At 45.3% G+C, this 23989-nt stretch overlaps 1 long non-coding RNA gene across 3 annotated transcripts in view; it reads right to left on the reverse strand.

Moving 5' to 3' along the window:
• The window catches only part of LOC137528137 (uncharacterized), a 57141-nt gene extending 33634 nt beyond the window's left edge, over nucleotides 1–23507 (reverse strand). For 2 of the 3 annotated variants that reach the window (XR_011023288.1, XR_011023285.1), the window contains exons 1-2: nucleotides 23419–23507; nucleotides 1017–1126 (exon numbers count right to left, since the gene is read on the reverse strand). This is a non-coding gene — a long non-coding RNA (uncharacterized lncRNA). The remainder of the gene's footprint in view (nucleotides 1–1016; nucleotides 1127–23418) is intronic. The other variant, XR_011023293.1, reaches the window with a different exon arrangement.
• Between the last annotated feature and the right edge of the window lie 482 nt (nucleotides 23508–23989).

Below are 23989 nucleotides of genomic sequence, written 5' to 3' on the forward strand. Positions count from 1 at the left end.
AAGTATGAACAGAATTTCATACATTTTTTGCAATTTAAAATAAAAAAAAAAGTTAAACTATCACATTGACCGGAGTATTCTGACCCTTTAGTCCCCACATAGATGAAGCACTTTTGTCTGGAGTCTTTACCATGGTCAGTTCTAGAAAAAAAAAGGGCCCTGGGAAACTATTGTTCTGAGGCCCTACTGACCACCCCCAATATAATGGTATTAAGTGCCCCCCATACACCCCCCAATCAGCGGTATTAGGCGCCGCCCAATAACCCCCTCCACTCAGTGGTATAAGGTGCCCGCTATTTTAAAAACTGGAGTTATAAATAGCAGGTACCCTGGCTGCGTTTTAAATGTGTGCCTATGGCAGCACACAGTAGTGTTTTAGATATGGTAGGGTTAAGGTTAGGAGTGGGTGGTGGTTAGGCATAGATAGGGGAGGGTTAGTGTTAGGCACAAATAGGGGCTGGTTAGTATTAGGATTAGGTGGGGGGTGGTTAGGCATACATATCATAGGGTCAGGAGTAGTTGGGGGTGGTTAGGATTAGGTGTAGATAGCAGATGGTTTGAGTAAAAGTTGGGGAACATTGGATAGAATGTTAGTAAAATTACAAATATTCTATTACTGTTATTTTATCCATTTTTCCTTGTGTCGCTTTTAAAAGTATGCTGGTTTTTCACCTACTCGTAACCTCTCTAATTAACAGAAACTCAGTTACTAGCACCTTATCTTAATTTTCCTCTTTCAAAAAAAACCCCTGTTTATGACACCTAACCACTAACGCCCTCCTTAACCGAAGTCCAACATTCTTTCACCAAATCTTAGCTTCCTAACCCTAAACAATGATTCTGAACAGCAGTTGCTCACTAAAACTGCCAAAATAGCATGCAAGTGAGTAGGGATCAAAAAGTTAGTGTTGCTTCGCACTCACTACTGTATAAAACCTTAAAGCAGGATTGCCAGCCACAAAACAAAAATCTATTTAAACATTGCAGTGTGTTTAAAATGCTGCCAGAAATCTCACCCTGCAGTACAAGCTCTCCAATCTATTCAGGAATCTCTCTGCTGTTATTATATTCTCTCAGTCTTTGTACATCCAATATGTGTCTCTTTTCCTTTTCTGCATAAAAACACCTGGCAATGAAATTGGACATGAGATACCGTGAGAGATGCCGCTCAACTCGACAGAAACACACATATGAAACACACAAAAATAATTAAGTTTGAATTAAATCGGGTCATTCATTAGAGAATCATAACCAAAAATACATGGGACACCTAACCATACTTGCACGGTTAATACCATGGGATTTATGCCAATATGGCATTCTGTTGTGCATTAAATCTACAAGTGTGTGTCAGTCCGCAAGCGTCAGCATCTCATCGCCAAAACATGAAGTATTCAATGGAAAATATGCAATTTAGCCAAGTGTGAACACATTGATACTCAATAGTAGTAGAAAATATGCAACTTAGCAAAGTATGAAAACATTAAACGAACAATATCGGGAAAAAATTAAAAATTTAAGATACATGTAAACATATACAAATAAGAAGTTTGTTTCTTCCAGAGTAAAATGAGCCATAAATTACTTTTCTCCTATTTGGCTGTCACTTACAGTAACTAGTAGAAATCTGACAGAACCGACAGTTTTTGGACTAGTGCATCTCTTTATGGGGGATTCTCAGCAAGGCTTTTATTATGAAAAGGATTTATACAATGATGCTGGCCAGCCTCCCTGCTCACTTTTTTTGACAGTTGGACAGAGAAACTGTCAATCACTTAGTGCATTTGAAAATAAACAAACCCCTAAGAATCCCCCATGAAGAGACGGGCTAGTCCAAAGCCTGTCAGTTCTGTCAGATTTCTACTACCTACTGACAGCAACATAGGAGAAAAGTAATTTATGGCTCAATTTACTCTAGAAGAAACATACTTCTTATTTGCATCTGTTTACATGTATTTTACATTTTACAATTTTCATGATAGTAGTGATCCTTTAATACTCAACAGTGTTTAATAATGAGACCTTTTTATACACAAAACAAATCAAGATACATATAATGGGTGTACCAGCTTCCTGCTTTATTTCAAGTAAGTAGGGAGGCTGGCTGGTATCTTATTATTTTGGCATTAAACTGCCGTTCAAGAAATGCTTTTGAATTCAAAGAAAACCCTGAGAATCCCCCATGAGGAACTTGACTAGTCCAAAACCTGTTGGTTCTGTTAGATTTTAACTGCTTACTTTTTCACTGGAGTGGTCCTTTACAAGGAACCCGAGGTGAGAGGGATATGGAGGCTGGCATATGTATTTCCTTGTAAACAATGCCAGTTGCCTGGCAGCCCTGTTGATCTTCTGGCATAAGTAGAGTCAAAACCCTGGAACAAGCATATGGCTAATCCAGTAAAACCTGAGTCAGAGTACCTGATCTGCTGCATGCTCATTCAGGGTCTATGGCTAAAAGAATTAGAGACACAGGGTCAGGAGGACAGCCCGGCAACTGGTATTGTTTAAAAAGAAGTTAACTTGGCAGCCTCCTTATCCTTCTCACCTCAGGTTCCCTTTAAAACAGGATTGTCATCATAAAAATCACATTTTAACAGCAACTGGTCTGAGCGTATTAAGTGATAAGGATGTTAACCCTGCATTCAAAACTTTCAAAACTTTTTCTGCTGTTATGGTTTGGTGTTACTACATACCTTAGGAGCACTGGCCATTTAATTGCCATTGCCATTCAGTCTCATGCTGGGGGTTATTTTTATATATAATATATTCCTCCTCTTCTATTTATTTACCTGCCAAGCTGCCTAGCTGAAACATGCCATGTGTTTACAAGCAAGGCTGAGGTGACTCAGGGATTGGAGGAGAAAAGAAAAAAAAAGTTAAGGGAAGAAATGACATTAGTATTTAGCCTCAAAGTGTGGGCAAAACACACGGTTCCCACCAGGAACAGAATTCTTTTCATTTACTATATAAAATTCACTGAAATCAAAACATGGACAGTACAATACATGTAGAGTAAGTAGATCAAGTATTTATCTACTTATATATAGGGATGCTCACCGACCTCAATCACGCGTAATCACGAGTGATTACTCATGATTCAAATGAGGTTTAATTGATGCAGGTGTGCAGCGGGGATAGAAGGGGTTATTTACCCATAATTCCACCGTGCGTCCTGCTTTCCAGCTTTCACGCGTCCTATTGGTCGTGTTGCAAGCCTCACTGCACGCACTTTAAAGAGAACCCGAGGTGGGGTTCTGACAATGAAATCTGCATACAAAGGCTGAGTCTGCCTATACAGCCAAGCCTCTGTTGATATCCAGATCCCCCCTAAGCCCCCCCTGCGCTCTGCGATCACCCATAAATCACAGCCACGCTGCCGACACGCAGCGTGTCACAGCGGGCTGTGTTTACCTCTGTACTGTCAGTCTCGGCGCTCCCCCTGCCTCCTGCATAGCTCCGGTCCCCGCCCGCGTCCCTTCCCTCCCCGCTGATCGGAGGGGAGGGACGCGGGCGGGGACCGGAGCTATGCAGGAGGCAGAGCCGAGACTGACAATACAGAGGTAAACACAGCCTGCACAGCGCGGCTGTGATTTATGGGGGATAGCAGAACGTAGGGGGGGCTTAGGGGGGATTTAAATAGCAACAGAGGCTGGGCAGTATAGGCAGACCCAGCCTCTGTATGCGGATTTCATTGTCAGAACCCCACCTCGGGTTCTCTTTAATCCAGAAGGAGGAAGTGCGGCGGTGTGAGGCTTGCAACAAGATCAATAGGACGCGTGAAAGCTGGAACGCAGTGCGGACAGCGGAATTATGGGTAAATAACACCTTCTATCCCCGCCGCACACCTGCACCAATTAAACCTCATTTGAATCAAGAGTAATCACCTGTGATTGCTCGTGATTGAGGTCGGTGAGCATCCCTACTTATATACATATATGTGTGTTTTTTTGCCATGGCATAGTATGGCTAATCCTCCTGCTTTAAGTATAAGTGTTGGACACTGGCATACCATGCCGTCCCATTTATTCATACAGCTTCCTCCTGAGTGTTTTTGGGTTATTGTGCAGTGCCTAGACAAAATACCCTCTAAGTAATACAAGACATAGAAGCCTTACTGCATCCAGCACCTATGTGAATGTAGTAGAAAGCAATGATGCGCAGAGAGGCCTGCAGACCTCCCTCGGAGCAGGCAACAGCAACTGTAACTTGGGTTCCACCCAGTCCTAGGCCTGCAATCAGTTACTTCACTAACACTACCTACTTCTGTTAGTTTCACACAGTGTTTGCCTGTAAAAAGATTCAGTCCAGTAAAAGAAATACTGAAGGAGGAAATGTAAACTGCTTTTAATTAATTTTCCTTTTCCTCCACCCTTTATATCCCTGCACAAATACCTCAGCCATGTCACTGCACCTGAAAATACCCCTTCCCTCCCCCAGTCCATGCACTTGTCAGACCTGCCCTGAGAGTCTACTTTTTTTTTCTATTTATTTTTTTTCTTATATAGAGCTTTATACACTATGCACTGCTAAATGCATCAGGCTAGGCCCCTTTTTATTGGTTGTATAATAAAATGTCTCTAGATTTGTCCAGACAACAGGTGTGGAATTTACACATGCCAAATGTGCAGTCGATTAGCACTGACATGGGCCTGGTTGGTCTGACTTTCTGCTCCAGTACGTGATTTGGATACGGCTGTCTTAGCGTATGGTGTGAAGGTGCAAGATTTTGTAATAAATCATAAAAAAAAACATAAGAAGGTTAGCTAGCGCTGGAGTCTGCTCCAAATTCCGCCTAATCCTGGTGGTCTCAGACAGCTGGAGCGAGCAAGCAGCAAACCTATCGTTAATGTCACAATTTGGTAGAGACACTTCTGTTGCAATGAAATAAAAGTGACACAGAAACAAGCAGCAACCAATAAACTAAGATAATTGCCGTGTTCTGTACTTGTGAGAATGCTAGAAACAGGTTTCTAAAATGGAGATTGTGCCAGTGAACATAAATTGTAACTTCCTTTGTGGAACATGCAGCATTACAGGGAGCAGTGGGGCCTGGAGCAATGAGGAGCTGGATTCAGTTCCCTCCACATACAAGATCTATTTATTTTTCCTCATTGAACCATTTATAACAGAGGTGTACAAACTTTTTATCCCAAGGGCCATATCGCTGCTAGGGGGCCGAACTACCGAAATTAAACACAATTTATGCTGATTGCCGTTAGGTACACTATGCCTGTGACATTTTGTCAAATAAAATATTTCAATACGATAAAAACCCATATAGCGGATGCAGTGCACAGTGGCCGCTGCAAATCTGTGGCTGTTACTGCTGCTGGCATAGTGGTGGCTAGAGTTGGGCCGAACGGTTCGCCTGCGAACGGTTCCATGCGAACTTCCGTGGTTCGCGTTCGCCTCCCGCAGGCGAAGTATTGCGGAAGTTCGGTTCGCCCCATAATGCACCATGAGGGTCAACTTTGACCCTCTACATCACAGTCAGCAGGCCCAGTGTAGCCAATTAGGCTACACTAGCCCCTGGAGCCACTCCCTGCCTACTAAAAGGCAGGCAGCGGCGACCATTACGGTCACTCGTGTGCCTGCATTAGTGAGAGTAGGGCGAGCTGCTGCACACTCTCTCATAGGGAAAGATTAGTTAGGCTTAGCTTGTCCCTGGCTGCATACCTGTTCTGTGAACCCACCACTGCATACCTGTACTGTGAACCCACCACTGCATACCTGTTCAGTGAACCCACCACTGCATACCTGTTCTGTGAACCCACCACTGCATACCTGTTCTGTGAACCCACCACTGCATACCTGTTCTGTGAACCCACCACTGCATACCTGTTCTGTGAACCCACCACTGCATACCTGTACTGTGAACCCACCACTGCATACCTGTTCTGTGAACCCACCACTGTATACTTGTTCTGTTCAGTGAACCCGCCACTGCATACCTGTTCTGTTCAGTGAACCCGCCACTGTATACCTGTTCTGTTCAGTGAACCCGCCACTGCATACCTGTTCTGTTCAGTGAACCCGCCACTGTATACCTGTTCTGTTCAGTGAACCCGCCACTGCATACCTGTTCTGTTCAGTGAACCCGCCACTGCATACCTGTTCTGTTCAGTGAACAGTTTGGTGTGTCAGTGTGAAGCAGTACCTTAATTACACTACCTGATTGATGTATACACATGCAAGATGTTTTAAAGCACTTTAGGCCTGTCATTTAGCATTCAATATGATTTCTTCCCTTAAAACGTTGCTTTGCGTCAAATCCAGATTTTTCCCGGGGACTTTTGGCGTGTATCCCACTCCGCCATGCCCCCCTCCAGGTGTTAGACCCCTTGAAACATCTTTTCCATCACTTTTGTGGCCAGCATAAATTTTTTTTTCAAAGTTCGCATCCCCATTGAAGTCTATTGCGGTTCGCGAACTTTAACGCGAACCGAACCTTCCGCGGAAGTTCGCGAACCCGGTTCGCGAACCTAAAATCGGAGGTTCGGCCCAACTCTAGTGGTGGCTGCTAATCAGTGGCTGTTACTGCTGCTGGCACAGTGGCGGCTGCTAATCAGTGGCTGTTACTGCTGCTGGCACAGTGGTGGCTGCTTATCAATGGCTGTTGCTGCTGCTGGCATAGTGGCAGCTGCTTATCAGTGGCTGTTAGTGCTGCTGACACAGTGGCGGCTGCTAATCAGTGGCTGTTACTGCTGCTGGCACAGTGGCGGCTGCTAATCAGTGGCTGTTACTGCTGCTGGCACAGTGGTGGCTGCTTATCAATGGCAGTTGCTGCTGCTGGCGCAGTGGCAGCTGCTAATCAGTGGCTGTTATTGCTGCTGGCACAGTGGCAGCTGCTAATCAGTGAAGAAAAAACAGGGAACACCAAGAGCCCCAATAGTGTAATTCGTACTGGACAAGGTGGCAATAAGTTTGTATTGCTAGATACTCACAAGTCAGGGTCACCAGCAGGCAACCACTGTAAAGGCAGGTGGGGAGATTGTCCTGACCCCACTCAGGATTAAGAAGTCGCTCTCTGTATACAGGAAGAAAGGGTAGCAACCCTCCACCAAGGGTGGACTCAAAATTGTATACAATGAACAGAGGCGCCAAAAGTATAAGATTAGATTAAATGAGCTTAAAAACCAACTTAAATGGCAAAATTGAAGGAGGAAGTGGTGGTCTTGCCTCCCTCAAGCAGACACGACAACGACTGCGATTCAGACAGTCAAACACATTTATTAGGAACTCCAAAAAGAAATGCAACGCGTTTCGCAGGTTCAACCCCGCTTCATCAGGCAATATAGGGAGGAGTATCAAACAATCTGCACAAGGATTCATATTAAGCGCCTCTGTGTTAATTTGAATCCTTGTGCAGATTGTTTGATACTCCTCCCTATATTGCCTGATGAAGCGGGGTTGAACCTGCGAAACGCGTTGCATTTCTTTTTGGAGTTCCTAATAAATGTGTTTGACTGTCTGAATCGCAGTCGTTGTCGTGTCTGCTTGAGGGAGGTAAGACCACCACTTCCTCCTTCAATTTTGCCATTTAAGTTGGTTTTTAAGCTCATTTAATCTAATCTTATACTTTTGGCGCCTCTGTTCATTGTATACAGCTGCTAATCAGTGGCTGTTACTGCTGCTGGCACAGTGGCAGCTGATAATCAGTGGCTGTTACTGCTGCTGGCACAGTGGTGGCTGCTAATCAGTGGCTGTTACTACAGTGGTTAATAATCTACAGAAGAGCCAACGGGGAGGCAGAGTGGCAACACAAGGGGTCCCCTGCATGCGGCACTGCAGTTTAGGCCTTCACCCACATGGAATTAACAACTGTAGAAAGCTTTGAGAGTCACCAGAAAAGGCTTGGTGGGCTTTGACCCTTGGGCTGAACTTTAGACATCCCTGATTTATTAGGTTTCAGAGCGTGAATTTGCAAGAATAGTTTTCTCACCTTCAAGGTGGCAAGAATGTTAATTTTATAATAACATTACTGATATTGCACGTTGTACAGGACCAGCAGCATTCTGCTCTTCCTGTCAATTGTTGTAGAGATCCAGAAGATCACTTGAAGAAGAATTACCATCAGAACTTCCTTGTTTTTGCCAACAGATTTGCCATGCTATTATAATGTGTACATGTAAAAAAGGCGCCTGGCAAAAAGGGCGCCCAGATACAGCCGCTATTACAGTATCAGGAAAGTTAACAATAGTCTACTAGTTAGAGCCACTATTAGAATATCTGTAAAATCTCTGATACTCTACTAGTTACCAGTAGTTCTGATAGTAAAATATGGGTAAGCTTTACCGGTATTTTACTACAACCTAACCCTACAATAGGTGTGGAATTTACACATGCCAAATGTGTGGAATGCTCTCTCCGTAGTAAACCTATTGTCCCACACCCATGATCTGTTCATCACCAATATCTTTACCTTCTTGGGGCTTACTCAAACATGGCTAACTCAAAATGATACAGTGGCCAATATGCAATTAAGTTTATCTCCGAGTTTTTCCTAAGAGATAAATTTTTCATCTTCTCTTTAAAGGATACCAAGTTAAGCTTCAATCTGCAGCCCTAGAGGGACTCTGCCTCTGTCTCTCTCCTCTTGCTCTGTCTCTCTCTTTCTTTTCTTTCTTTCCTCATTCTATCGTTTAGCTATTTCCAGGACACTGCGGGGCATCTTGAACTGCTGCAGAGCAGAGCGAGCGCTGCAGGTAGATGTGGCTGCTCCCCTCGCATAGCACTCCAGACCTCCCCATGCGTCCTTCACTATAGTCATGTGCCATATATATATTTGTATATGCTTACTTATATACTATACTGTACCTGATTGTATGTGTCTGAACCATCGCACATATGTGTTTGTACCATCACCGACCCTGTATGAGCCAAAAACAATTCCGGGCACAACCCCCGTTGTACTTGGCGATTCTGATACTAAATAGAAAAAATGGGGGGAGTAGGCATGTAGTGGAAGCTATCCTGATGCCCCACTGCTCCCCGATTCTCTTCTCTGCCCCACTGATCCTACCTAAATGCCCCCGGCAGCCTCTTTCGGATTGCCAGAGTCAGGCATCAGTGCGCAGGCCCAGCTGCCCGTGTCCCACATCGTAGGCTTGTGGCCAGGAGTGTAATGCGCATGACTTCACGACTTCATATGCTTTGGCAGTGCGCTTGTGGACGCGCCATGTAGGATGCAGAACTGCAAGTACAAAACTGCAAGAGAAATGGGAAGATAGCTCCCGGAGACCACAAAAGAGTGAATTCTGGACCTCTAGCGACAAGAGCTGCACAGGAGTTGGGAAGGTGGCCATCTGGAATGAGGAGATGTAACTACAGTATATGCACAGTACTCAAGCACGGCACTCTGTGTCACATACACTCTGCATCACACACATGCACAGGAGGCACTCTGCATCACACACAGGAGGCTCTCTGCATTTGGCTTTTTGAGGAGTGTATGGAGTGTGTGGGGGGGGGGGGATATTTGGCTTATATGCAAGTATATACAATATTCTTTTTCTTTTAAGTTAACCAATACATGGTGTTATCCTGCTTTATATATTACTTTTGTGAAACGTCCACTCTCCTAATATGTCATAATTTGCTTTGTAGCATCACTATTCTCAGGGGTGGTTGTATGCATTTTGGTGTGGTAAGCATTAAATAGAACTGAGGATGGTACAAGTGAGGAGATGTTCTAAGCCTTAAAATAAAAAATCAACCCCTCTGGCTCAAGGGCCCCGATGCGGTGGCTACCTCTGCATCCCCAATTGCTACGCCACTGGCTAGTATAGTTGCCCCCAGTATAGGTAATATAGTAGCCCCCAAAGTATAGATAGAATAGTTTCCACAATATAGGTAGCATAGTTGCCACAATATAGGTAGCATAGTTGCCACAGTATAGGTAGTATAGTTGTCCCCAGTACAATTAGCTAATATAGTTGCCCCAGTATAGATATTATAGATGCCTCAGTATAGTTAGCTAATATAGTTGCTCCAGTATAGATATTATAGTTGCCCCAGTATAGCTAGTATGGTTGCCCCAGTATAGCTATTATAGTTGCAGCAGTATAGCTAGTATAGTTGCCCCGGTATAGATAATATAGCTGCCCTGCCTCTCGCCCCCCCCTCCCCGTGGCTGCCACTCGCTGGCTGCCGCTTCATATATTAGACTTCCCGCCGGCACCCTCTACTCCATGTGAGCCTCGTCATAACATCGCGTTCTGCGGCTGCTGTGAAGAGGCAGAAGCAGTACAGTGGCTTTCTGTAGCGTCAATGTATATCGCTGTTACCAGGGGAACCGTTGTCGTGCTTCTACCTCTTCACAGCAGCTGCAGGACGCGCAGATAGTGCCCTGGCTGGGATTCGAACCTGGGACACAGTGCTGCAAGGCGAGAGCGCTAACCACTACGCCACTGTGCTGCTCCATTACTGATCAAGGGGCAGTTTGCAGTAAATCTGGCATATTTATGTTGTCAGTACACTTATCCTTTGCACATGTAAAGCAATGCACAGTAGTGCTCAGTGTTTAATGTATATAAGCATGACTGCCCATGCCATATGAAAGGGTGAAGCAGGTGTTGCGGCCCAGGCACAGGACCATCCCAGCGCCGCACATGTTCACTCCTGCACCTGGCCAGTAAAGATGGAGACACCTCTCAGGCTTTGTTTAAGGGGCAGAGAAGGAGAAACCAGAAACTGTCTGGAAATATGTTCTTTTTAATAAGATATTAAGCAAAACAGTCAACACAGACTCCACCTAAATAAACACAGCTCCAGGAGGCATGTGGATTATGCAGGAAATACTTATTGAGCATTCTGTCTGTGTTCTTGCTTGTTTGTCTCCAGCACACAGACAGGTTAGAGGAGAAAGACAGCCATGCCATATAAACGTATTGAAGGGATCTGAACAACGAGGGTCAATCGAACTTCTGACAGGGATTTGGAAAATGTAATGGAGATAGATGTAAATAGCTATTCACATAGCTTATGGGTTGCTTTAATTTATATTCTTGCTTTAGCACTTTCCATTAAGCAAGGGATAACATCCAGGCTTTAAAACTAAATCTGCGTAAGCTGCTTCGAAGCAGTTAATTGGGTGCCTGGGTAAAATAGGCATCGCCACAGGTACCTACAGTATGTTAACCACTTCAGCCTACAGTGTTCAGTGTTGTTTCACCTTATGCATCCGAGCAACTTTCACCTCCCAATCATTCGCCAATAACTTTATCACTACTTAGCACACTGAAATGATCTATATCTTGTTTTTTTCCGCTATTTAGGCTTTCTTTGGGTGAGTACATTTTGCTAAGAATTATTTTATTCTAAATCCATTTTAACAGGAAGATTGAGAAAGAAATGGAAAAAAAAATCATTATTTCTCAGATTTTGGCCCTTATAGTTTGAAATTAATACATGCTACCGTAATTAAAACTCATGTATTTTATTTGCCCATTTGTCCCGGTTATTACACCGTTTAAATTATGTCCCTATCACAATGTATGGTGCCAATATTTTATTTGGAAATAAAGGTGCATTTTTTTCAGTTTTTCATCCATCAATTATTACAAGCCCATTATTTAAAAAATAACAGTAATATACTTTACTACAAACATATTAGAAAAGTTCGCAGGCGGAAGCAAAGCGTGGATGGGGCAGAAGGGGATTTATGAAAGATAGGGCCATCTCGTTGACAGCGTCGGTCTTTCATACGGGGACTTAGATCAATGAATGGGAACTGTGCTCCCATTCATTGATCTCCAGACTAACGGAAGGTGGTGGAATCGCACGTGATCACATTACCAGCTCAGCGGCAGCAGGGCAGGCTATCTGGGTGGATATATCCAGCCAGATAGAATTAAGTGGTTAAAGGGAACCTGAGATGGGGGGATTTAAAAAAAATATATACATATTTTGGGCTTTCTCCAGCCTCCTCCAGGCTGATTGCTCCCTCGCCGTCATCCTCCACCTGGATCGTCCGCAGTTTGGCCCTCAAAGTACTCATTGCGAGCGGGACGGGGGAGCGCACGGCCAGACTGCTCCTGCACTGATTGGCCCCGACTGAACGACTTTCAGGGCCGAACTGAGAATGATTCAAGCGGCGGAGGACGGCGAGGGAGTGATCATCCTAAAGGGGTCTGGAGCAAGCCCCAGGTATGTATATATTTTTTCCATCTAAGGTACACCACGATTAGTGGCTACTACAAGTTATTTGGTGGGCGCAGTAGACACCCAATAAAAAAGCCAGTGCCTGGGCCACCTACTATGCAAACTGCAGCTACATATAGCAAGCGACACCCATATTATTGGCGGAGAGGGTTAGGCATCGGCTGTAGGGGATAGTAGGGTTGGGCATCGGTGGGGTGTTCTTAGGATTATGAAAATCAGTCACCTAATTAACATGCTTGTCAATGAACTCTGCTTGAGGGGAATTTCTATAGAAGAGCCCCTATCTATAGTAGTTGCAGAAGGGACAGGCTAATTGAGTTACAGTGGCTTGCAAAAGTATTTGGCCCCCTTGAAGTTTTCCACATTTTGTCACATTACTGCTATGGCTAGAAATGGCCCGAACCGTCCGCTGGGCGAATCTCTCTGGGCCTTGTACTACTTCTGGGTCGCTATGACCCGGAGTAGTACGCCTGCGCTGGCCCGGCGGTGCGTGTCCTATATCACGCTCCTGTTGCTTGGCACTCTCTGCACATGAGCGTGACGTCACTCATGACGTCACGCACATGTGCAGAAAGTCCCCGGCAACAGGAGCACGATCTAGGACGTGCACTGCCGGGCCAGCGCAGGCATACTACACCGGGTCATAGCGACCCGGAAGTAGTACAAGGCCCATAGATTCAGAGATGTTCGCCGGCGAACGGTTCGGGATCTCTAATTACTGCCACAAACATGAATCAATTTTATTGGAATTTCACGTGAAAGAATAGTACAAAGTGGTGTACACGTGAGAAGTGGAACAAAAATCATACAATTCCAAACATTTTTACAAATCATTAACTGCAAAGTGGGGTGTGAGTAATTATTCAGCCCCCTTTGGTCTGAGTGCAGTCAGTTGCCCATAGACATTGCCTGATGAGTGCTAACGACTAAATAGAGTGCACCTGTGTGTAATCTAATGTCAGTACAAATACAGCTGCTCTGTGACGGCCTCAGAGGTTGTCTAAGAGAATCTTGGGAGCAACAACACTATGAAGTCCAAAGAACACACCAGACAGGTCAGGCATAAGGTTATTGAGAAATTTAAAGCAGGCTTAGGCTACAAAAAGATTTCCAAAGCCTTGAACATCTGACGGAGCACTGTTAAAGGGATCATTCAGAAATGGAAGGAGTATGGCACAACTGTAAACCTACCAAGACAAGGCCGTCCACCTAAACTCACAGGCCGAACAAGATGAGTGCTAATCAGAAATGCAGTCAAGAGGCCCATGGTGACTCTGGACGAGCTGCAGAGATGCTCAGGTGGGGGAATCTGTCCATAGGACAACTATTAGTCATGCACTGCACAAAGTTGGCTCTTATGGAAGAGTGACAAGAAGAAAGCCATTGTTAACAGAAAAGCATAAGTCCCGTTTGCAGTTTGCCACAAGCCATGTGGGGGACACAGCAAACATGTGGAAGAAGGTGCTCTGGTCAGATGAGAACAAAATTGAACTTTTTGGCCAAAATGCAAAATGCTGTGTGTGGCGGAAAACTAACACTACACATCACTCTGAACACACCATCCCCACTGTCAAATATGGTGGTGGCAGCATCATGCTCGGGGGGGGGGGGGTGCATCTCTTCAGCAGAGACAGGGAAGCTAGTCAGAGTTGATGGGAAGCTGGATGGAGCCAAATACAGGGCAATCTTGGAAGGAAACTTCTTGGAGTCTGCAAAAGACTTGAGACTGGGGCGGAGGTTCACCTTCCAGCAGGACAATGACCCTAAACATCAAGCCAGGGCAACAATGGAATGGTTTAAAACAAAACATATCCATGCTTTAGAATGGCCCAGTCAAAGTCCAGATCCGAATCCAATCGAGAATCTGTGGCAAGATCTGAAAACTGCTGTTCACAAACGCTGGCCATCTATTCTGACTGGGCTGGAGCTATTTTGCAAAGAAGAATGGGCAAGGATTTCAGTCTCTAGATGTGCAAAGCTGGTAGAGACATACCCTAAAAGACTGGCAGCTGTAATTGCAGCAAACGGTGGTTCTATATTGACTCAGGGGGCCGAATAATTACGCACACCCCACTTTGCAGTTATTGATTTGTAAAAAATGTTTGGAATAATGTATGATTTTTGTTCCACTTCTCACATGTACACCACTTTGTGTTGGTCTTTCACGTGGAATTCCAATACAATTGATTCATGTTTGTGGCAGTAATGTGACAAAATGTGGAAAACTTCAAGGGGGCCGAATACTTTTGCAAGCCACTGTAAGTAAATCACCTGCATTTTTAAGAAGAACTGTGTGTTTTAGAGAGTGTTATGTTGAACGTTATTATATAATAAAATGCCTCCATTTTAGTTAGTGAGTGTGATCAGAGACTTTCAAGTAATCACCTGATGAAATCAGTCACATGCTTCCCCGTGAATTATTTTGGAGGAGAATACAGTATGTGTAAATAAATGGATTATCTGTATGAATCACATATGTGAGCTGTTTATAACAAATAAATATTTAAATATTTATATATAAGTCTTATACTTATGACTACAGTGAATGCACATCCTGATTTAAGTATTTTAAAAAAAAAGGAATAAACTCCATTCAAGCAGGCCTTAAAGGACAGAGGGATAAGGAGGCTGCCATATTTATTTCCTTTTAAGGAATAACAATTGCCTGTCAGTCCTTCTGATCGCTTTTTGATTGCAGTAAGGCCTGGAACCCACTAGAGCGATTTTGTGAGCGATCCAAACCGCTAGCGATCAGGGATGGTCGGAGTCAGCCAACTTCGCTACGCTGGAACTACGCGTATTTTTACGCAAATACGCTTCGCAATCTACGGCTCCGAAATCAGCCACTTCGCTACGTTAGCATACCGTAGACTACGCATTAAAATACGCAAGCTTCACGTATTGCGTAGCGTAGTTGATGCGACCGCTTATGCCCTTATGCGGAAAAATTTCCGCAATAATCTGCTAACTATGCGCATACACAAACTAATATAAGCATACATTCCAACATCCAATGCGGAATTGTATGCGTATAAAGGGCAATAAAATTTCTGTGCATGCGCAATGACCCATATAAATGCAGTTACCGCACACGTAGTTGACTTCGCAATACATACGTCAACTACGCGTAGCGGGCGAAGCTACGCATAGCGGGACTACGACTACGCGGAAATGCGTACATGTAGTTCTTAAACTCCGCCTACGAACTACGATGCGTAGTTGCGTACTACGATGCGTAGATTCGCGCTGGCGTAGTTTACGAGCAACCCTGCTAGCGATTCCCCTAAATCCTCCGCTAATGTTAACGGATGGCCAAATTCCAATGGAGCGATTGCGATTACCAAAACGCAAGACATGCAGCATTTTTAGCGTTTAGTGTTTCTGCAATGTAAAGTATATAAACGCTGGCATAATCGCTCATCAAAACCTACACAGAGTGATTTTGCTAGCGTTTTGAAGTTACTGCACACTGTAAAATAATTAAAATTAATTGAAAGAACCAATCAGAATTAAAACCGCTAATCGCTAAACAATCGCTGGCAAAAACCTTGCACTTTTTAAAATCGCTGCAAAAAATGCTCATGAAATCGCTTACAAAACGCTCACACAAAATGCTAGCGATTGCGATTAGGGATAGCGTTTTGTAGTAAGTTCCAGGCCTAAGGCATGGAAACCTAACAAAGTGCTATTGCTAATTGGAATTGCTAGCGTTTTTAATGAGCGTTTTCTAGCGATTTTGGTAGCGATTTTAAAAAGTGTAAGCTTTTAGCCAGCGATTGTGCAGCGATTTGCGATTAAAGTTTTTAATTCTGATTGGTCCTTTCAATTAATTTGAATTATTTTACAGTGTGCAGTAGCTTTAAAACGCTAGCAAAATCGCTCTGTATAGCGATTCATGAGCGATTATGCCAGCATTTATATACTTTACATTGCAGAAACGGTAATGCAAATTGATAACGCTCAAAAATGCTGCATGTCCTGCATTTGCGATTTTGGTAATCGCAATCGCTCCAGTGGAATTTGGCCCATCCATTAACATTAGCTGAGCATTTAGGGAAGTCGCTAGTGTTTTAATTGCTCCCTAAACGCTCAAAAAATAGCTTTAGTGGGTTCCAGCCCTAATATATGAACCACACACCTGAAACAAGCACGTGGCTAATCCAGTCAACCATTTGATCTGCATGCTTGTTCAGAGTCTAATGCTGCGTACACACTGGCGACTATGGTCGTTTGAAACAGCTCATTAACGATCATTCCGCCGAGAATCGGGGAAAGAACTTTACCCAACGATCATTAACACGAACGACAAAAGAACGACATCGGGAAGATGGAAATATCCAACCTGACGAATCATATCTACCGACAATCGTTACAAAACTATAGTGTGTACAGACATCGGCCGAGAACGATCGTTACAAGGGCCAATGCATCTGCGTTGAATTCTGACCAGCTTCAGTACTTCTTTTGTAGCGCGGCCGTAAAGATTGTTACATTGCTCATTTCAATTAAACTTTGTTTTCAAGTTAACAATCATATATTTGTATCTATTGTAACTCCATGTCAGTGTTTTTTTTTATTATTTTATATAAATATGTACGCAACATTTCCTTCTGATCGTTCTTTTCTGCGAGAACGATCGTTAAAATTTGTATGATGATCGCTGCATCCCATCGTTGCATACCAATCTTTCCAATATCGTTCGTCTGGTAACTATCGTTCTTTGCAAACGATAGTTTTCGCAAGTGTGTACGAAGCATAATGGTGTGTACACACTTGAAAGATAAATGAAAGATCACAGACCAATTTTACCACCTTCCATGTAGTATGAGAGCCATACTCTACACAGTCTATTCTATGGAGCTGAACTCCCCATCAGGTAAAAATCTTTGCAAGATGCTGCACACAAAGATGCTGTACACATTCAAAAGATCAGTATCTGCAAAAGATCTGTTCCTGCAAAAGATCCGTCCTTGTAAAATGCATTCATAGTCTATGATATCTGCAGATCCCCATACACACTTTGTTTAACAGACTTCATCTGCATATCTGAAAATCCATCCTGGTGGATCTGATCTGCAGATGATTGTCTGTTAAACAAGGTGTGTATGGGGATCTGAAGATATCATACACTATGAATGTATTTTGCAAGGATGGATCTTTTGCAGGAACAGATCTTTTGCAGATACTGATCTGTTGCATGTGTACAGCATCTTTGAGTGCAGCATCTTGCAAAGATTTCTATCTGTTGGGGAGTTCAGCTCCATAGAATAGACTGTGTAGAGTATGGCTCTCATACTACATGGAAGGTGGTAAAATTGGTCTGATATCTTTCATTTATCTTTCAAATGTGTATGTAGCATAAGGCTAAATGTATTAGAGACAGGAGGATCAGCAGGACAGCCAGGAAAAGGACATAAATATGGGAGCCTTCATATCCCTCTCACTTCATTTGTCCTTTAACCACTTGCCGACCGCACACTCATAACGTGCGTCGGCAAAGTGGCAGCTGCAGGACCAGCGACGCAGTACTGCGTCGCCAGCTGCAGCCTAATTAATCAGGAAGCAGCCGCTCGTACGAGCGGCTGCTTCCTGTCAAATCACGGCGGGGGGCTCCGTGAATAGCCTGCGGGCCGCCGATGGCGGCTCGCAGGCTAGATGTAAACACAAGCGGAAATAATCCGCTTTGTTTACATTTGTACGGCGCTGCTGCGCAGCAGCGCCGTAAGGCAGATCGGCGATCCCCGGCCAATCAGCGGCCGGGGATCGCCGCCATGTGACAGGGGACGTCCTGTCACTGGCTGCACAGGACGGATAGCGTCCTGTGCAGCCCGGATCTCAGGGGGGGGGAGCAGGTAGGAGAGGGAGGGGGGAATTTCGCCGCGGAGGGGGGCTTTGAGGTGCCCCCCCCGCCACCCACAGCAGGCAGGAGAGATCAGACCCCCCCAGCACATCATCCCCATAGGGGGGAAAAAAGGGGGGCAATCTGATCTCCCTGCCTGCACCCTGATCTGTGCTGGGGGCTGCAGAGCCCACCCAGCACAGATCAATCAAACCAGCGCTGGTCCTTAAGGGGGGGTAAAGGGTGGGTCCTCAAGTGGTTAAAGCAAACCAGAGAGGATCAAATATACATACCTGGGGCTTCCTCCAGCCCCATACGCACGGATCGCTCCCACGCCGCCGTCCTCCGCTGCCTGGACCTGCCGATACCGGGTCCCGCCATTACCGCGAGTCGGCCAGTCGGCCGGCGGACGCGTCCAATTCTCCGCATCACAGTGGGCTCCCTCCAGGCCCGTTTCTAGGGCCGTGCGGCCCGTGCCGCCGCCCGGGGCGCTGTTGGGAGGTGGGCGCTGAAATGGATAGGGGAGCCGGAGCCGCGGGGAGGGCAGCCCGACCTCTCCCTCCCTCTCCTGGGCTGCCCTCCGTGCTCCCCCCTCAGATGCAGAGCGCAGCAGCAGCCAGGGAGGGAGCGCTGTATACAACATACCTTCCTGCGTTCCAAGCGCTGCTCTCTCGCCGCCGGTCTCTTCCTCTCTGCCTATACGATGATACACACGCTGCTTCCTGTTTAGCCGGAACTAGCGTGTGTATCATCGTATAGGCAGAGAGGAAGAGACCGGCGGCGAGAGAGCAGCGCTTGGAACGCAGGAAGGTATGTTGTATACAGCGCTCCCTCCCTGGCTGCTGCTGCGCTCTGCATCTGAGGGGGGAGCACGGAGGGCGGCCCAGGAGAGGGAGGGAGAGGTCAGGCTGCCCTCCCCGCGGCTCCGGCTCCCCCCTCCATTATGGTGGACAGCTACCTATCTAACCTACCCTGGGGGGCACCTACCTAATCTAACCTACGCTGGGGGGCACCTACCTAATCTAACCTACGCTGGGGGGCAGCTACCTATCTAACCTATCCTGGGGGGCACCTACCTAATCTAACCTACGCTGGGGAGCAGCTACCTAATCTAACCTATACTGGGGGGCAGCTACCTAATCTAACCTATGCTGGGGGGCAGCTACCTAATCTAACCTATGCTGGGGGGCAGCTACCTAATCTAACCTACGCTGGGGGGCAGCTACCTAATCTAACCTATCCTGGGGGGCACCTACCTAATCTAACCTACGCTGGGGAGCAGCTACCTAATCTAACCTATACTGGGGGGCAGCTACCTAATCTAACCTATGCTGGGGGGCAGCTACCTAATCTAACCTATACTGGGGGGCAGCTACCTAATCTAACCTACGCTGGGGGGCACCTACCTATCTAACCTATACTGGGGGGCACCTACCTAATCTAACCTACTCTGGGGGGCACCTACTTAATCTAATCTACACTGGGGGGCACCTACTTAATCTAACCTACGCTGGGGGGCAGCTACCTAATCTAACCTATACTGGGGGGCAGCTACCTAATCTAACCTATACTGGGGGGCAGCTACCTAATCTAACCTATACTGGGGGGCACCTACCTAATCTAACCTATACTGGGGGGCAGCTACCCATCTAACCTATACTGGGGGGCGCCTGCTTATCTAACCTATACTGGGGGCAACTATACTGGCTACCTATACTGGAGGCACCTACCTGGCTAACCTATAGCGGGGGCAACTATACTGGCTCACCTATGCTTGGCTACCTATACTGGGGTACCTATTCTTGGCTACCTATACTGGGGGGACCTATACTAAGTGCAACTAGACCTGGCTAACCTATACTGCGGGCACCCATACCTTGCTTGGGGGAGGGGGGCACAATTTTTACACACTCGCCCTGGGTGCATTTTAGCCTAGAAACTGCACTGGCTCCCTCCATACAGGTACGCGTGCGGCTGCCTACTGCGCAGCCGCATGCGTACGGGTATGGAGGGAGCCCCTGTGATGCGGACAATTGGCCGCGTCCGCCGGAAGTGAAGGGCCCGGTACCGGTGGATCCAGGAAGCGGAGGACGGCGGCGTGGGAGCGATTCAGGCTTATGGGGCTGGAAGAAGCCCCTGGTATGTATGAAATCTTTTCCTTTTTTCACCCCCCATTCCTCTCTGGTTCCCTTTAAAGCCCCATCTGTCCACCACTGCTTATCTGCCATGTTCCATAGCTCCACCCCCTCTATTAGACATACAACCCAACCCTCTTAAGTGTCCCTTCACCCCTTAGATTGTAAGCTTGTTTGACAGGGCCCTAATTCCCATGTGCTCTTCTGTGCCACCATATGGACTCAGTGACTCATCTGCTATATTTATCCCTACATTGTTACATCAATGTTGTATTGAGTCCCCTATCCACTGAACAGTGCTGAATAACATGTTTTATAAATAAAGTTTAACCTTTTGGGGACCGCTGGTGTAAATCCTACGCCGCCCTTGGGCCACCTAACTCTGATGCGGTGTAGGATTTACGCCGCCTGCCGTTTCCACTCCCAACGCGATCGTGCACACCCGAGAGGGGAGAGTAAGCTGTCATTTGACAGCTGACATCTCCCCTCAGTGATCAGAAGCCATTGCGTATGGCACCTGGTCACGTGATCACTACGATCGCCGGCATATCGTAGTGATCCCTGTTACTGATGCAGCGGTGGGGGGGGGGGGGGGGGGGGAGGAGAGGATCCACTCACCTTCCTGCCTTTCCCATGGCAATCGGCGCTCCCCTCCGCTCTGGCCGGCATCCCCGATCGCTCTGACATCAGTGCCGGGTCCCGACTTGATGACATCATCAAGCCGCAACCCGGAACTGAGTGGCAGTACGAGCGGCGATGTCGGCCGCAGCGGAGGGGTCCACTGCGGCTCATTGCCTGGGAGGTGAGTAAATGCTACTGGCTACAGGTGGGACATCTGGCTACAGGGGTGGGGGGGGGACACACAGCCCAGCTACCAAAAGTGGGGATCCGGCTGCCTGACCCCCCAAACGCGCCCCCAATAGGTTAATAACACTCACTTAAAAGGCAGAAATGGGAATACGCCCCTACAGCTGAACAGGCAGAGTGTTTGCATGCAGTAACACATTACATTATCGTGCAACGCAACTTACATACTGCCCACATAGCAGCAAACCGCACGCGAAGAGTGCAAGTGTGAGCCCTGCCTGGCGGAAGATATTCTGAGAATTCTGGAATAGGAACCTGTCTTGTCTGTCTAGGATGTGTTCCCCTGATGTCTTCTCAGTGCTTCCAGCCTTTTACACTTCAACACAATCTGAAAGAAAATATTTTTTTAATCCCCATGTTGTAACACGGTTGAGTAAGGGAAAAGGAATTTGCAGGTAAGATGTAATTTCATTGTTTCCTTTACATCCCCATGTCAGCACGCCGGATATTTTCCACATGACTTTACATGTGAGAGTTGTGAGATGACAGCTTCAAGTGCTTTTCCCCAAATGCCGCTTACACTAATCAGACAAGAGAACGCTTTCATTTGTTGCTCTTCTCGTGAAGCAAAGCCGGCTTGTCCGTGTGGCTGTTCCACAAAGCTGTGCCTTTTTTCTTCTTCTTCTTCTTCACCTCCCTCATGCAACCTGAACCAATGCCATGATCCCAGGCTAATATTACTTAAAGTGGTCTGAAACTCCGACATAACATTCAATAAAAATGTGTTTTTCTACTTTTTATTACTCATACAGTTATCATATTTGCTTTGTGCATAAGTAATATTGTCTGTTTCCAAATTACAAGTTTTCAAAGTGTAGTTTATCGTACCCTAATAGCTGTCATTGCATTTTATTTAAACTGCTTTTTATTATATATTAACATCTTTTAATGAGCTATTCTGAACTGTGTGTGTATCTGAAGCACAGAGAGTTCCTTTTAACTTGTTACACTTTGTTTACACACACTGTAACAACATTGGAATGTAAAAAAAGATACTGTGATCACTAGTTTGGATGCGGATTTGAAGCTGACTAGCAGAACAAAGTGCTTTGTTTAACTACCTCAAGGCCACTCCACGCCCATGGGCGAGGCCGCGGCGGCAGCCCCAGGACCGCCTTACGCCGATTGGCGTCAAGTCCTGGGTCTGCAGTTTGCAGGAGATCGCGCGCAGGATGTGCGTGCATCTCTTGCTCGGGGGTGCAGCTCCGCTTCCACTTCAGGCTCCGAGCGGTGTTAGACGGCCTGTAACCCCTCTGTAATGCTTGAACTGTAAAGAAGTCTTCTGGACACAAATCTACATTTTGTAAGAATATTTGTATTGAATTATAAAGAATAAAAGTTCAGTGACAAAGCACATTAACAAATTTCCTTTTTCAGCAAAGATAAATAACACCTTACTAAGCACTTTTCCACACTGCTCAGTCTCAGTCCATGCTTTAGTTTAACTAAGTTCTCTATTTCTGCATGCATCTTTAAATAGTAAGAACTAAGCAGATATATTCATTTTTATTCACGCTAACTGAGAAGACATCTTCCATGTTCAATGCTTCCAGGAACAAAGGCTCTGTTTTCCTGTTGGCCGATCAAGAATTGTAAACCACAAGGAAATATAACAATCCACACATCCTGTGTAAGAGTTTTTTTTTTAGGTAAGTAAGTGTGATTCAAACCTGCAATCCTTAGTACCTGGTATTGAATGAGTATTTGATTAAAACTTTCAATTTTCTTATTTTTCTCCACAGGATCCCATCCAAGTTACTGCAGATTACCATACAGGTAGACTCCTACTTAAATTCATTGAACTGCTTCAAATAAAATCTCTAATAAACTTATTTTTCTTTCAGGAACTCAGAACATCACTTCTACAGATAAGTATACTTTTCTTTATATGAACAAATATAATTCAGAGAAATGACTGCAGGAAGGTTCTCATAACATAGACAGTGTATATAGTAGAGAGACTGTGAACACTTTCTTTAAATTCTCTTATAGACTCCTGAGGCCTCTTGGCTGCAGTTTGATTCACTTCACAGATAAAAAGTCTTTAGGATACTTTTACACAGCTTATAAACTCCAGAGAATACCTGAACACTTGGTTTGAGCTAGGAGCAGTTCCTACATTAATACCTAGATCAATTAGCCTTCTTTACATTCATTTTTCCACAATGTAGCTTCTGTGACAAGTTTATCTTTTCCTCTCTTGCATGCTCTCTCTTTATAGATTCTGTCTCACTGTATACAGGAAATCATCTTTCCAGCTTTACTATCTTCTCTCTTATCTTCCTGCTTTCTACTCTGAATACTTCTTAATCAGCTGATTACTCTTCCTGCCTCTCTCTCTGCACAGTCTTCAGGTTCACTGTACCTCTCTACTGCTCTCTTAATCACTGCAGCCAGCTTGGCACATCATCTTACCAGCGCCATGTTCTTTCACAGATCAGTTTCTTCATAGCCAGCCAAAAAACTGCGACACCATAGCTCCAACCAGCTCAGACCAGTTTTCTCAACTGCCACTCTGTACAGAGTGGCAGTTGAGAAAACCGCTCTGAGCTGTTTGGAGCTGTGGTGTCGCAAACTGTTGTGATTGGCATTTATATCTGGTGAGCACGTCCACTATCTCTATGAGGATAAAGCATGTTGGTGTAGAAATTTCGCTCGACTATAAGCAACCTTTATATTTGGGACTTGTAAACTAGGACTTTTGCTAAAATTCATGTGATATAGGTGTTCTGTGTGAAAAGGCATCACTGTGAATGTTGAAAACCTAAGGAAAAGACTTATAGGAGAGTGGATTAATGTGTCTTTCCCCCTATAGGTAGTGTGGAACCTCTTTTTGAGGTTTTTGTTGAGGCTGTTTTCCTTTTAAGATATTAGAGTACATGTATGCAATTTTATTCTATTTTTGGTGCTGTTCTTGGGTAAATGTGTAATATAATTTAATTGCATAGTGGGAAACTGGGGTTCAGTGACCCATATTGGTGATACA

Source organism: Hyperolius riggenbachi, chromosome 1, assembly GCF_040937935.1.
Source record: "Hyperolius riggenbachi isolate aHypRig1 chromosome 1, aHypRig1.pri, whole genome shotgun sequence".
Taxonomy (NCBI): Eukaryota; Metazoa; Chordata; class Amphibia; order Anura; family Hyperoliidae; genus Hyperolius; species Hyperolius riggenbachi.